Consider the following 16,734-nt stretch of genomic DNA (forward strand, 5'->3'; position numbering starts at 1 on the left):
CTGCCATGTTAGTGTGAAAGTTGGTTTATATCAAACATGTACAATATAACTCCAACACTCCGTATCATCATAAAGTTATTAGCTAACCAATTCCAAAATATTTGTTTCTTTCTATGATGTGACCAAGGTTTTCAAGTATTTTTCAGAAGAATAACACATGCAATATCAAGATCTTAGCTTAAGTTTTCTTTATCTTAAAGTATTTTAAAGTTTTCAATTAATTTATCTTAAAATTAAGTATCAATTTAGTTTTCATATAAAGTAAAACGGAGTTTGGAAAACAATATATAAGAAAAAAAATACACTTATTTTCTTAAAGTTTTAAATTAAAAGAAATATTATGATTTATTGATTCCGAATCTATCTAAAGTTTTTCCCAACTAAAACTACAATAATTTTTAATTGCTTTTAGTTACAATTGAAAAGTTTATGTCATCCTACATATACTAATATTAGGTAAACAAAAAATTTTGATAGTTATTTGTACTATTTTCCAAAATATTAGTTTCTAGCTTTCTAGCTCTAAGGTGGGGAATTTTAATAAAAAAAATTGCAAAAAGGAGAGCACAACTCATTAAGTTGAATTGAGTTATATGCTTGAAACTACAACATTTTCAACTCATTTATATCTGACAGACAATTGGTATTTGATATTGCATTTTGAATGTGACAAATTACAATGCATTATATTTGTGACTTATATTAGAAATAAAGCACATGAAGCAACAAAGTAATTAATCAACCAAAGCTTAAGTTATGGTCCAATTATGGATTCTATAATAATTTGCAATATTATTATCAAATGTGAAAAGTAAGAATACCATTTTGTTCAAGTGTTGTCCAAAGCTTCGTGCTCCTCCTGTGTGAATTGTCAACACTCAATTTCGTCCGGGTAAAACAAATTTTTTTTTTGACTTTGATAATAATTAAGAAAAGAAAAAAAAGTGAACATAGAGTGTATACATATATTTGTATCTTATTTTAACTTTAATTTTATTTTTATTTTCTATTTCTATACATATAAATATTTTTATTTTTATCTTATTTATTTATTTATTTATTTTATTATTTTTATTTTATTTTATATATTCATTTTATTTTATTTTTATTTAAATTTTCATCTTATCTTATTTTATTCCTTTTTTATTATTTCCATTTTGCTTTAAAAAAAAAAAAGAGAAAATATGATATTAAAAAAATTAGATGAAGTGAAAATGTGGAAATTGGAAGTCAAAGGAAAGTAATCTACGGACAGATCCCTCTCCATGCAAGGGAAACGTTCAAACCTTCAGATTTTACTGCATCTCTGTGTTTTTGCACAAAAATAGAAATGTTGGATATCTGTGTATGTGTATTACTGTGGCACCATGGCAGTCGTAGAGCAGAGGTATAGGTGGCTGGAAGCAGAGCTATTGAAAAGGCAACACAGAAGGAGGAGATAAAAAAGGAGAAGAAGCAGCGGGGAAGAAAAGAAAAGTGAGGCCACCAGCAAGCTAAGGAGTTCGGAGAGGTAAGCACAACACCAGCAAGCTAAGGGGCTCCGAGAGGTAAGCACAATGCCTCTGATACTTGAATGAGCATGATGTACGTGTATTAAAATTTGCGCTTCATCTTCTGAATGCCATGACATGATGCACTATGTTTGCTGCATTGCACTTATATGTTTAACTGTTAGGCGCATCATCGTAATACTTCATGTGCCCTTTTGTTGGTCGTGCTTAACGATCTTCACGGCACAACCGAAAACCACTCTCACCCTCACCACGCCACCCTGTGTCGGAGAGGCAAATCAAGAATCACATAACCACTCACCATCGTCATTTGCGTTCTGTTATTGGTATTAGCGTGTGTATCGAGTCTGAACCAAGAGGGGCTTTACCTGTACCAACTCAAGCTCTCTCTCGACGACCCTGACTCCACTCTCTCCTCCTGGAACCCTAGGGACGCCACCCCTTGCAAGTGGTATGGTGTAACCTGCGCCGGCGATGCCTCCAACACCTCTGTAACAGAACTCGACCTTTCCGACACCAACATCGGACGCCCATTCCCCACTAACATCCTCTGTCGTCTCCCCAAACTCCAGCATCTTTATTCAAGTCCCAACCATCAGTCTCCATCATTGCCAACCTTCATCTTCAGCCCCTGCATTTTCATCTGCGTGTCTGTTCACCCACATTCTCATCGTTCACTTGCATAAAGGCCAAAGGAAAACAGAGACCAAACCCAGCACGCACGCGCAGATCAAATTTTATCCCACTAGTCTTCATCCCAGTTTGGCACCACCTGAGACCCTTCGCGCACTTTCACCCTTACGATCACAACATTCCCACGCCCCCAGCATTCCCATTCGTAGAATCTCCATCTCAACCCATCATCTAACCCCAATTCCATCCTTCCTTGCAACGAATCAAACAAAAACAACAACCCAAACTCTATTTCCCTCAACCATCGTCAACACACCAAAAAAGCTCATTCTCCATTCAGTTGCCGCAGACCAATTCCTCTAGTTATCACTACCTTCCCATCGCACTTCACAGAACATTCGAACCCACCATTTTCATCCCTAAATACCATCATCTTTGTCAAGTCAGATCACTTTCGCTCTCAACCGATCATCTCCACGCATCACTTCGTCAACACCTACACAAGATCACCACAATCAAATACCATGGAAACAACACCTCATTCCATCATCTGTTACACACCAGCCAAAAATAAAGAAAGGAAGAAGAGATGATCGGCGATCGTAATGCCACCGGCGAGTCTAGTCACGAATGGTGGCGATGAGGTGGTGCGACGCGAAAACAACCACGACGAGCTGGCAGCGAAAAGCGCGAAGCCTGAACCAGGAAGAAACCCTCACGCAGGGAAGGAGCAGTGGGCACCATTTGCGTCGCGCTTTGGGTCGCGGCAGTGGCGGCGTTCACGATAGAAGTTGCAGGCGCTGCGTCGGCGATGGTCTCTTGGGGTTAGGTTCTGATGCGAGAATGGAGTGGTCGAGCCGCCGAGGAGGATATTGAGGTCTCTGGCGCCGATTGGTGTCGCCGGTGAGCTAGCGGCGCGGTGGTGCGGCGAGGCAGAGATGGAGGTGGTCGGTGACCGGTGGCAGCATCTTGGTGTCGAGAGAGATGGAGAGGATGCTTTCTTTCAGCAATTAGGGTTTAGGTGAATTGGGTGTCATATGCCATATCTCCTTTACTTCGTGCACCCCCACTCTTAAATCCTACACCCCTTCTTTATATTTCAATTGGACATGTTCCACTTTTCTTCATACACTCCCCATTTTACCTACCCACACCCCTATGTCTTTGTGCTTTATTTTTGTTTAGTTTGTTACCTACTCCTCGCACCTCCATTCTCTTCTACTCTGCGCACCCCTTGTTTCAATTTTTGCAGTTTCATTATTTGTGTTGGATGCTTATTTATTGCAGCCCCTTGTTTTACTATACATACACCTTCCAATATTTGCTGATGGCACCACCATTTTTGCTGCATAACCCATTTGTGCTTTACTTGTTTTTGGCTTGTTTTTCTTACTTTACTCGCTGCACTCCTACTTTTAATGCACACACACCACAATTACTTCATGCACCTCATACATTACTCAATCACTCTCTTCCACTTTTATCCTTCTTAATTAAGTTGTTTTTTTTTTTAATTTTTAATTTCTAAAAGAAATAAAATATTTGAAAATTATTAAAAATTACAAAAAATATAGAAAAAATCTAAAATATTAAAAATGTTCTCTTTCACTTTATTGTGTCTGTCCGGTCGCTCGTACCGTGTGACACTTATTTTCTAAAAATACCAAAAATAATTTTCTTTCCCCTTTTTTAGTGTTTGTCCGACCGCTCGCGTTGTGTGACACATATTTTCAAGTAATTCAAAAAATACAAAAAACAAATATAAATTTTCAAAATATAAAAACATCAACATTTAAACAAAAATACCCTTTTTAAGAACTACGTGATCCTTGATTCTCCCCTGTGAGATATGTAGGAGCAAGGCCAGTCCTTGTTAGGTTCACCTCCAAAAAATCAAATCATTTTCTCAATTGTTTTCCAAATCGTTTCTCTTAAAGAACTATGTAACCCTGATTTCTCATTTTGAATAAGAATACGTAGGACCAAGGTCAATCCTTGTCGGGCCCAAAAACCTACAAAATATTTTTGTTTCTTTTTAGCATTTTTTGTCTTATTATTTTTGGGGAAATCAATATTTTGAAAACCACATCAACTTTGCATTTTTAATTAAAGGTACTGCCCTCGGGCAGGCACGATAGGGTGCTAACACCTTCCCTACGCGTAACTGACTCCCGGATCCAAAATCTGGTTTTTCGCAGACTTGTTTTATTTTTATGGTTTTCCAGAATAACTATGGTGGCGACTCCAAATCTCTTTTTAAAACCCGTTTTCTTTTTTGGTCCGTCGTCCCGTCGCGATCCCGGTTGCGACATGAATCATGGCATCAGGCTTGGCAACCTTATTGCTCTTACCTGTAGTAGACCTCTTTTTCATTCTTTTGTTGACCATATGTTTACTAATCCATCCCACATCCCAATCCTAATGCCTCTTGGTCCAAGACCCTTTAAGTCCTCAATATTGTCTAAATTTGTCCTTTCTTTTGCATTTTTCCTTGTCTTAGATAAAGAGTCAGAATATCGATCCTTGCATGTTAAATTCCAAACCTTTCTTGCCATACAATAATCATAAGTTGATGAAAAATGATACTTCTCCTACATCAATATAAATTCATTAAATTAATTTATAAATACAATAGTTGATACAAAAATATTTCATTAGATTAACTAAATAATTACTAACCATAAACTCATTGAACAAAATTTATTTCATATCAACAGAATGTTTTTTCCAATTTGGTGTTGGATTAGGCATCCTCATGAGTAACTCATATATAATATCTCAAGTCACTGAATGTGGAACAAACCTCCTCCTATAATTTCAAACACTTAGTTTCTATAAATTATGATTTAGTAATAAAAATTTCTTTCATATCAGCAGAATGTTTTTTCCAATTTGGTGTTGGACTAGGCATCCTTAAGAGTAACTCATATATAATATCTCGAGTCACTAAATGTGGAACAAACCTCCTCCTATAATTTCAAACACTTAGTTTATATAAATTATGATTTAGTAATAAAAAGTTAAACAATTGACAATTAAGTTTAGTTTAAATTACGGGTTAGTAATTTGTTGCATAAATATAATAGGTCTCCTATCAACTTCATTAAGAGAATTTTCACTTGAAGGCTCCTCTAAAATTGTGGGTTAGCACATTTTGGGGCAACACAAGATTGGTTAGCATCAATTGGTAGGGTGGTGTTTATTGATTGATCACCACTGTCTTTAAAAAACTTAAAAAAAAGTTAATAAATAAGACATCATTAAAGTATTTGTATTATACCTAGTGAGTGCAAAAATGGATTCGGGTCTAAAGAGTTAATGAGAGATTGAGTAGGATGAAATGGTGTAATAAAAACTCGACCTCGCCTTCTTCCTCTTCCTCGAGGCCTTTTGAGATTATCAAGTGAACCAAATGTAACTTAGCTGGAAACATAACATAAGGTAAGTAGTTGTTGTAGAAAACATTACATAAGTTAGTAGTTATAAGCATTATACATAACTTCTTCTTCCTCTTTATGTTTGTTAATACTTCAAAATATATGTGATGGCATGCGATGGAGTACGCCATCATGAATCAATGATGACACATCCAGCTGATGCAAAGGCTTGGAAAAAATTTAATGTAACTCATCCTAAGTTTACTTTGGATCAAAGAAATGTTAGGCTTGGTTTTTTTAACACCTTACAATCTTCCTCCAAGCATGTGTATGAAAAGGGAATACATATTTCTTACTCTTATCATTCCTGGACCCAAATCACTTGGTAAGAGTTTAGATGTTTATCTCCAACCTCTAATCGATGAGTTAAAGATCTTATGGAATATTGGGATTAATACTTTTGATGCATGGAAAAAATAGAATTTCATTATGAAAGCAACATTAATATGGACAATAAGTAATTTTCCAGCTTATGGAATGTTGTCTAGATGGAGCACTCATGGAAAATTTGCTTGTTCCTATTGTATTGGAGATATTAAATCATTTACTTTGAAGAGTGGTGGTAAACCTTGTTGGTTTGATTGTCATCATCGATTTTTACCTATCAATCATTCATTTCGTCCTGATCAATGCTTTTTTAAGAAGTCGGTAATTGAGAACTCTTTACCACCACAAGAATTTAGTGACATAGATGTATTAAATCAAGTAAATCAACTTCAACAAGTGACATTTGGCTTGAAATCAAGCAAGCAAAAGCAACCCAACTTTGGTAAAAACCCATAGTTGGGTTAAGAAGAGCATATTTTGGGAATTGCCTTATTGGTCTACTAATATGGTTCATCACAATTTAGAAGTCATACGTGTTGAAATTTCTTTTTTTACAACATCTTCAACATTGTGATGGACATAAAGGCCAAGACAAAAGATACTGCAAATGTAAGACAAGATTTGAGGTTGATATGTAAACATCCCAAGTTAGAGTTGGTGTTAGAGAATGAGAATTATAAAAAACCAAAGGCAACATATGTCTTGAATTTTGAGCAGAGAAATATGGTTTGTGAATGGATAAAACAACTAAAGTTTTCGAATGGCTATGCGTCTAACATTTCACGTTGCATTAATGTAGATGAGGGGAAAATAGATGGGATGAAAAGTCATGATTGTCCTGTTTTTATGCAAAGACTTATTCCTTTAGCATTTCGTGATATGTTGCAAAAGCCTATATGGGGTGTTTTAACAGATGTCAACTTGTTTTTCAAAGAGATTTGTGCAAATGCAGTCATGCTTCTGTCATGGAGCACGCTAAGATTTCTATCACTGAAACAATTTGTAAGCTTGAAAAGATTTTTCCACCAGCATTCTTTGATTCAATGGAACGTTTGGTTATACATCTCCCACATGAAGTTAAGGTCGGAGGACTTGTGCAATATAGATGGATGTATCCATTTGAGAGATGCATTTTATATTTGAAAAGAAAGGTTCGAAATAAAGCAAAGGTTGAAGGGTCCATTTGTGAAGCAGATGTATTTTAATCCTTACATTCAAATAAGGTGTAATCTAGTTTCTCATAATGATGATGGTGGTGAAGATAAAAATACAAAGAAGTTATCTATTTTTAGACACCCATGTTCTCCTATTGGTAAAGGCCATAATAGATTATTAACAAAGGAGGAACTTCATGTTGTTGAGACATATGTCATTGTATATTGCAAAAAGTAGAACCATATCTACAGTAAGTTTTTCTTTTTGTAATTTATCTATTCATGATTAACTTAGTTGTAATATTAATTATTGTCTCTATTAAGAAATTTGAGGATTCATTAAAGGAAGTAAATCCTAATATCTCTAAGGATGAAATATTGATGTCTCGAGATAAAGATTTAAATAGGTGGTTGAAGTACAAAGTGAGTTGTTTCCCATAACAGTTTAAATGTTAATTTGATATTCATTTTGTTAAGTGATATAATTATATATTTTCTTTATGTAATCTTCTATAGGTGCTTACTGGTCAAGATGAGGATCGATTGATTCGAGAGATAAGTTACGACCCGATTAAGGTAACTTCCTATAATGGTCTAATAGTAAATGGATATAGATTTCATACTAAGGACTACGGAGCTTATAAATATACCATGAATTATGGGATATGTGTTAGAGGAAATATATACCGTGAAAATGATTTGGACTATTATGGAATTGTTGAAGAAATATTAGAATTGTCATATCCCAGATATCAAAACAAAATAATTATCCTATGGTGTCATTGGTTTGATCCTTTTCATGGTGTTAAAGTTGATACGTATGGGTTGGTTTATATCAAGCATAAGTCAAAGCTTCAGTCAAATGAGCCATTTGTATTAGCTGGACAAGCTCAACAAGTGTACTATACAAGGTATCCACATAATAAGGGTAGAAATAGTGTTGATTGGTGGGCAGCTTGCAAGGTTAGACCAAAATTATTTATGGTTGAGACATTAAAAAATGATGAGGATTTTTCAAATGAGAAAGTTGTTAATGATTATTTTCAAGATGATGGATCAATGAGAATGACAAATATTGTTCTTAATGATGAGGAAATACAATTGTTTGATGACAATGCCCCAATGGAAGAGGTAAACATGGATCATGTAAATTATCTAATACACAATGTGCATAATGATCAATTTTCAATGACAATGATGAGCTTATGGATGAAGACAGAGAGTTAAATGATTTAGACGCGGAGTTGGATGATTCAAATAATGATTTAGATAACTCAGATGATGAATGGCTATGAATGAATCTTCGTAAGTTTATTTAATCTTAAATATGTTATGTTGAATTTTCTTGTTATTTTTTTTATGTTTTTGTAGTAGTGATATTGTGTTTTCTTTTGTTATCGCTTTGAAAGTATCTTTTACACTTCGTAAGGTAAGTAGATGTCATGGTCTTTTTGGTTTGGATCTTCCTCTAAACACCATATTATTGTTTATGATTCAATATATAGTACTTAAGCACAAGAGAACAAACATATTGGTAATGCAAATATTCTATGCATACTATTTAGTCTGTCTTGAAATAACTATCTTTATTATGTTAAAGCTTACTCAATTTATAGGCCCATAGTTGTTGTATTATGGAGTGAGGAAAAACATGTTTTGTATTGTGTCAATCACTTTCTCTTATTTCTAGCTATTCTTGATTTGATTTGAAACATATCTTGAGTGAATTATTCTACACTACACTCATTATCCTCTCCTTTGTCTCAAAAGCCATTATGAGTTGTCCACATTTGGGATTATTATGTTTTGCTCCACTGTGAGTTTGAGATCCCAATTTTCTTCGTTTTCAAAAAAAGTTATTAACGGGAAAAGAAGCCAGTGGCATGAAATATTTTATTTTATAAAGCAAAGCGATAAATTAATTTTTTTATATATAAAATAGACACAACTAGGTTATGTTTAGTTTATTATTTAGCCTCCTTCAATTATATTTGGCTCAATAAACTTATGATTCAGTGATAATGTTCAACTTTCTGACATGATATCAAACATTTGAAATTCTTTCCATTAATTACAATTGGAACTGACACATAAAAGGTCAAAACTGAGTTTTAAAAACTAAGTGAAAAACACAACATAAAGAAAACCCAGAAAACTGGGTTTGGAGCTTATGTCGCCTGATGGGTCGCGCGTGACTGTCAGGCAGTTTCTAGAAATTTCCAAAAACTCGAACAAAACTCGAATAACATGGGAAAATGCATTCCTAGATCCTTAGGCACAACACGAAAACATACAATTAAAGATTAAAACATCAAAGCGTACAAAGCGGGAAATTAACAACAAAGTGAAAAACAAATTTGAAAACCTAAAGAAAACAAAGGAAAAGCATTACCGATTTGGAGCTACAATTGACAAAGAGCAAAGAAGAATCCATTAGGGAAATAAAGAGAAATTTAGAAAGGGAAAAGGAAAATGAAGAAGAAGATTTGAAGAGACATATTAGGGTATGCGAAGAAAAGAAGAAAGAGTGATAGAGGTCGTACCCCACCAAATTAAAACAGATAAAATGTAGTATATGAAAGTGAACCAAGTCGTCTCCCAACGACCAATATTTTCATTCAAAGCTTCAATTTCCAGATGAACACAATAATAACATAAAGGGGGGGGGGGGGTTGGCAGATTCACACAAAATTGCTAAATTCTAATAGAAACAGCGAAACTTAATTAAACATAGAATTCAAAATGTATTGATTCCTTGATTCCACTGAAAATCCACCAATCACAGGTTACTAAATTGATTATCTTATCCAATTTACTCTCATGAAATCTAAATTAATCAACTATGCAAAAATTAACACAGTTTCATTATGCCATTAAGCATAGCACACATCCTTCTTTCAATTACACACACACACACACAGATTAAGCAACTGTGGCAGAATCCAAACTCACTAAGCATGACAAGGGTTCTGAAATTGTGGAAAACATGGACCCATGATTAAGCATCACAAATTCCATTTCATTCAAAGCTACGAAATTGAATAGGATGAAGAGAAAATAGGAATTGGAGTGCACTGCAAAACATCAACCTCATGGTTTCAATTCAGTTTCTTCAAGGAACCAATACGAAAAACTTAGCTAGACATGGAAAATGGAACAATCAACCACTTCGAATCTGAAACAGGACCTCAAACTCAAAAACCCTAACCTATGAATTCTGAAAACGCAAATTAAGAGCAAAAAAAGAGATTTCAAAGCTTCACTAGAATGTAAAATCGTGTTGTGATATATAAACACGAAAACCCCATTAATGGGTGTTGTTCCAAGTTTATAAAACCCACAAAATGAGCTGCCCAAGATAGAAAACGAATTCAAAACGTAAACCCCTCAATGGGTGTTGTCAAATGTGCATAAAAACGGTAAAAACTAGCCAAAACATGAAAAACCGCAAGGGGCACCTACATGGAAGCTTGGAGAATGAAAATGGTGGTTGGAGAGAATGTAGAAGATGAAGTTGCGGTTGCTAGCATGGAAGGAGACCTACTTCTCGTGGTCACATCCACTCTGCCACTCATATTTATAAAATTGCCACTCTGTCACTCAGAATTACAAAAATGCCACTCCTGGGCCTCTAATGTTGGCTCATTCACTCTGCTGACGTGGAAATGATGTGGCGACTCTCTTCAACTGAATATTGATGTCCAAGATCCAAAATTGCTTCACCCAAATACCTAAAAATAATTAAAAACAAAAATTAGGCCAAATAATGTAAAATTAGTCCAAATTCGGAACAGTGACCCAATAAAGCCCAACAGATGAAAAACACTCTAAAGATGAATAATTAAGCACTGATCAACTGTCTAATGGGTACACAAAGGCTAGTGGAATGGAAGAAAATAATGACTCATCAAAGAGGAAGATTTATTTTTCTATTTACGAGAAATAATAAAAGAGGATATGTTAAAAAATGTAAAGAAGGTTTAAAAAAATATGCAAGAAATGAAATTTCCTTGGGTTCATTAAAAAGCCCTGATACTTAACAAAGGTTTAAAAAATCTCTGTTACGTGCATAAATTGATGGAGGTTTTATAACCTCTGTTAATGAACCCCACTTAAAATTAGTTTTTCTTGTAGTGATAATTATATCTAGTATTCTCTGTCATTATTTTTCTTAAACAAAGTTTTGAATTTTTATGGATGATTTTTATTTTTATTTTTTATAAAGCATGGGTATTTTTTTTGGAGGGGTAAATATTAGAGTTGAGTCTAAGGACAATGATACATAACAAAAGATAAAAAATTCTCCATCCATTATTTAGTGAATTTATAATTATAAATTTAAAAAGACTAATAAATGTATATTTTATTACAACAATTTCAATTTATAGCATAAACGCAATAACTAAGGAAATAATAGAAGTTATATATCTTCCCACGTTTTTCACTAGTTCCTTAGGTATATTAAATAATAAAACATTACATACTTGCATATATTTTTCTAAAATACTAATTATACAAGTCTTTCTACCCGTTTTTTTAGATACCTTTTTTTCAATTATTTAACTTAATATAATTTATAGAAATTGTTAAAAACATTTCAGAAATATTTATTTTAATAAGTATATAGTGTATGATATATTAGAAGTTGAAATTAAAAAGTACAAAGAGGACAAAACACATTAATAACTCGCAAAGTCTTATCTTAATACTACATAAAGAGGAAAAAACACAATAATTATTAGTAATGAAACTAAATTTAAAAATAATGGATACAAAGATAATAAAATAAAATATCTAACTAAGTGGTTAGTTTGACAATAATATGTGGACATTTTAACTTTGAAATGAAGTAAATTTGACATAGTTATCAGACGACATATGATAATATTCTTCAAGAAGTTGGATTGTATTTAGGAGTCTAACAACAATTTCCAACATATTTTAACACAAATATTTTGTCTGACTTAGTACCGTAGAAAGATCTTAAATGTTTCTAGCCTTGGGTAATCATTGGATTATGAATATCTATGTTGTATGTAATTTGGTGAACATTAAGGTCACCATCAACAATGGTCCATTGTGAACCGATTTCATTCTCAATTCGTATTATGAACATTCGGTCAACATTTCCAAGTTCCATGTCAAAGAAGCAAGTTCATAACAAATAAAAAACAAATCAATAGTAAAATATGATAATGTAATGAAAGATAAGCACATGGTCTTTGATAAACATCATAATGAATCTTGCAATAACTTTACCATAACGTATGGATTGTGGAGTTGGCATTTATTCCATGGTGAATAGAGTGCTAAAATTTGTTTCGTAATACAAGAAGATTGGTTAGAGAAGAAGATTGGTAATAGAAGAAGATTGGTAAGAGAGAAGAAGATCGATAATGAATAAGTAATAAGTAGAAAATTGATAAACATTAGGAGTATATATAATATAAAGATAGTAGGATAATGATAGGTATTCCAAGAGTCAGAACTGTATATCATGATGGTTTAAATTTATTGCATGTCCTACATAACTAAATAATTAAATTTAGTATTATATATACCAAAAAATTATATGAAAAACTAATTAAATATATCAATTATATATATATATATATATATATATATATATATATTGATAAATATAAAAGTACTATAGATATGATTGTATTCCAAGAGTAAGGAATGTAAATAATGATGGTTCAAATTAATTACATGTCCTTAGGAACTAAATAATTAAATTAAATATTATATATAAAATAATTCTATATGATAAAATAATTATATATATATATATATATATATATATATATATATATATATATATATATATATATATATATTGATAATGTTGAAAAAAAAACTTTGAAGAGTTGAACTATGACTGCATTATGTTAATTAAAGAAAAAAAATGAAAGAATTTTTAAAAATGAAATATTGTTACTGCACTACGTTAATAACAAAATGAAAGATTTTAGAAAGATAATTATTGATTCAACAAGTTTAAAAAATCAAAAACATTTCGCACATAACTATTCAACCAATTTCACCTTTCTTTTGTTGTTCAATGACTTCAGTGAACCATTTTTCAAAAAATCTTCATGTTGTCCTTCAATCAATTAGTTAATGAACCTCACAGAAAAAACTTGATCCAACAGATAAATACTACAAACAAAATGAGTTAGATATTACATATGGTAGAAGAACAAAAAATTGACGAAAGAAGAAAAACATTTACCTTTTTGGCATTCTTCAATCAGTTAATGAATCTCACAGAAAAAGATTGGTCCAACAGAAGAATAATACAAAGAAAAGTAGTTGATATGGTAGAAGAAGAAAACATCGAACAGAAGAAGAAAAGCTTAGACCTTTTTCACATTCTTCAATAATTTCACAAATCTCATAGAAAAACCTTAATCTAATAGAGAAATACTACAAAGAATAGTTACATATGATAAAAGAACAAAAAAATCGCAAAGAAGAAGAAAAATTGTTAACTTTTTGTTGTTCTTCACAGTGTTCATGAATCTCACAGGAAAACATTCATCCAACAGAGAAATAGTACAAAGAAAAGTAGTTGTATATGGTAGAAGAACAAAAAATCGCAGAGAAGAATAAAAGTTGTTAACTTTTTGTTGTTATTCACAGTGTTCATGAATCTCACAGGAAAACATTCAACCAACAGAGAAATACTACAAAGAAAAATAGTTGCATATGATAGAAGAACAAAAAATCCTAGAGAAGAAGAGAAGTTATTACCTTTTTGGTGTTATTCACTGTGTTCATGAACCTCACAAGAAAACATATACCTAACAGAGAAATACTACAAAGAAAAGTAGTTGCATATGGTAGATGAACAAAAAATCGCAAAGAAGAAGAAAATTTGTTAACTTTTTGTTGTTCTTCACAGTGTTCATAAATCTCATAGGAAAACATTCATCCAACAGAGAAATACTACAAAGAAAAGTACTTGCATATGGTAGAAGAAGAAAAAATCGTAGAGAAGAAGAAAAGTTATTACCTTTTTTGTGTTCTTTACTATGTTCATGAATTTCACAGGAAAACATCCACCCAATAGAGAAATAATACAAAGAAAAGTAGTTACATTTGGTAGAAGAACAAAAAATCGCATAGAAGAAGAAAAGTTGATAACTTTTTGGTGTTCTTCACAATCTCACAGGAAAACATCCATCAAACAGATATATACTACAAAGAAAAGTAGTTAAATATTGTAGATGAACAAAAAATTGAAGATAAGAAGAAAAGTTGTTACCTTTTTTGTGTTCTTCATGGTGTTCATGAATCTCACATGAAAACATCCATCCAACATAAAAATACTACAAAGAAAAGTAGTTACATAATGATTACTGAGTTACATATCATTACATTTTTTTTCTCTATCACTATGTTGTTTACTTTATGTTTTCCCATAATATTGATACAAAAATCTGGCAGTTAACAAATCTAAAGGCACAGACCTGGTTTAGCTTCTCAAATCTGCTTATGTTTTAGCTCCATTCATAGTTAACTCAGTAATCATTTAGTAAAAAAAGTCCTAATTTAATGCCACTAAATTTATTTACATCATTTAAAAGTTTTTATTTAATATCATCAGACTTTTTTTATGACTTTAGATACTCTTCTCTTTCTTTAAAATGGGGAGGTCCTATTTAATAAATCTCAACCATTCATTACATTTATTACTCAATCTATCATAAAAAATGAAAAAATAATGGAAAACATGCATGCCTGGTTTATTAGGTTTTTATTTTTTTTAATCGTATTAATAAGATTTAGTGAAGACTCTTCTTAACAGTAAACAGGAGAGAATTCAAATCTCTTCTTATAAAAAAAAATTCTTTTAAAACCTTTAAAATCCTAATGCAATGCACCACCTTGCATACATTGGTTTGCATTAATTTTGATACTTTAAAAGTAGAACTATAAGATCTACATGAGGAAGCATAATAATGCAAGAACATCATTGGAGTTCTCCATTTTATTTGATCCTAAGACTCAATGCTGACACTCCAGACAACAAACAAACCATGAATTCACACCTTCTTGACTCCAATCACCCAAATGGCCCGTTTCTAAGCATGCAGTGTTCTTATTTCTCTGTTTCTATTTTGAAGTTTCATATAGCACGCGAACAAACAAAAACTTGTGTTAAAGAAAGAAAAAGGTCAACATAGTCACATGAGAAAAAAAATATAAGAAAAGGCTTAGTAAGAATCCATATCCAATTCAAAACAATAAATTTATTAGTTTATTTTTATTATAATGTCTAATTTTCTTATCTTTCCCATAAGAACACATCATTTAACTTATTAAGGTTAAACTTATTAAGAAGTATAGTGTCATAAGAAAATACATCACCATATATATTAGTACATTTTTAATATATGAAGCAACTTACATAAGTTGTTTCTGTCATAGGTGTTCTAACTCCTCAAAACACATGATGATCTCAATTCACAATTTTCAATAACCAGACAATAGTCACAATGTTTGTGATATGGAGTTGCTTCTTCAATTATAAGTCATAATGTTCATAATATGGACTGGCATTTTCATTTATAATATGGTAGTTAGTGACAGCAAACACTGCATTAAATTTGTAACCACATACACTGAATATTTTAAAGTCCTATGTTCATACTTAATGTCAAACAAAAAAAAGAAAGTTTGATCTAACTATATGACCATTGAATTGAAAAATACATACATTTTTAATTGTAATAATTTCTTCCAAAAGCTGACAAGAAAGCAATTATTATATATTCATGAAATGGAGTTAGAGCTGAAAACTGGGTTTAGGAACCAACAATTTTGAGACCAAATGTCCATAAATGAGGATGACTCAAATGGAACCAAATTATTAGGACACATCATGCGTAATTTGTAACATCCAAAGATAAAATAAAATTATATATATGTATATATTATTTTAAAAAATATATTATTATTATTATTATTATTATTATAAATAACATTATATCTATAATAATAATTGGTAAGTATATAAATAAGACAATTATAAATATAGAGGATTAATTAACTAATACTATATATATATATATATATATATATATATATATATATATATATATATATATATATATATATATATATATATATATATATATATACTACACGTTTGGTTATAATAGCATCAATTGTTTTAATTATAAAAGTAATTTAAAGGCTAACATCTTCAAAGTTTCCACTATTATAAAAGAACTTAGTAGCGTAAACTATAACATTGTATATATACTATAAATTTAATTTTAACATAATTATTAGTTTATACAATTAATAAAAAGAAGAGTGATAAGGTTGCACATGGTAAGTGCAATCCTTATCTATTCTGATGAACATTAATGTAAAATAAAAAATATCAAGAACCAAATGTTAAAAGCCAACATAAGGGAATAGTGTTTACAAAATATAGTTAAAATTAAACTACATGTAATGATTACATTAATACATATAAATAGGGATGAGAGATGAATGGGTGAGAGTGTGAAATTGGTAGAACGTGACGAAGGAAGGAAAAAAAAACAGAGAGTTTGGTGAGATGAATCAAGTTCATTTAGAAATCGGTGGTGTGAGTGCAACAAAGAAATAAATAAATAAAGGTTAAAATACCTTTTTGGTTCCAATTTTCGTCAA

The sequence above is a fragment of the Vigna unguiculata genome, chromosome 10 (genome assembly GCF_004118075.2).
Source record: "Vigna unguiculata cultivar IT97K-499-35 chromosome 10, ASM411807v1, whole genome shotgun sequence".
In the NCBI taxonomy this organism is placed as follows: Eukaryota; Viridiplantae; Streptophyta; class Magnoliopsida; order Fabales; family Fabaceae; genus Vigna; species Vigna unguiculata.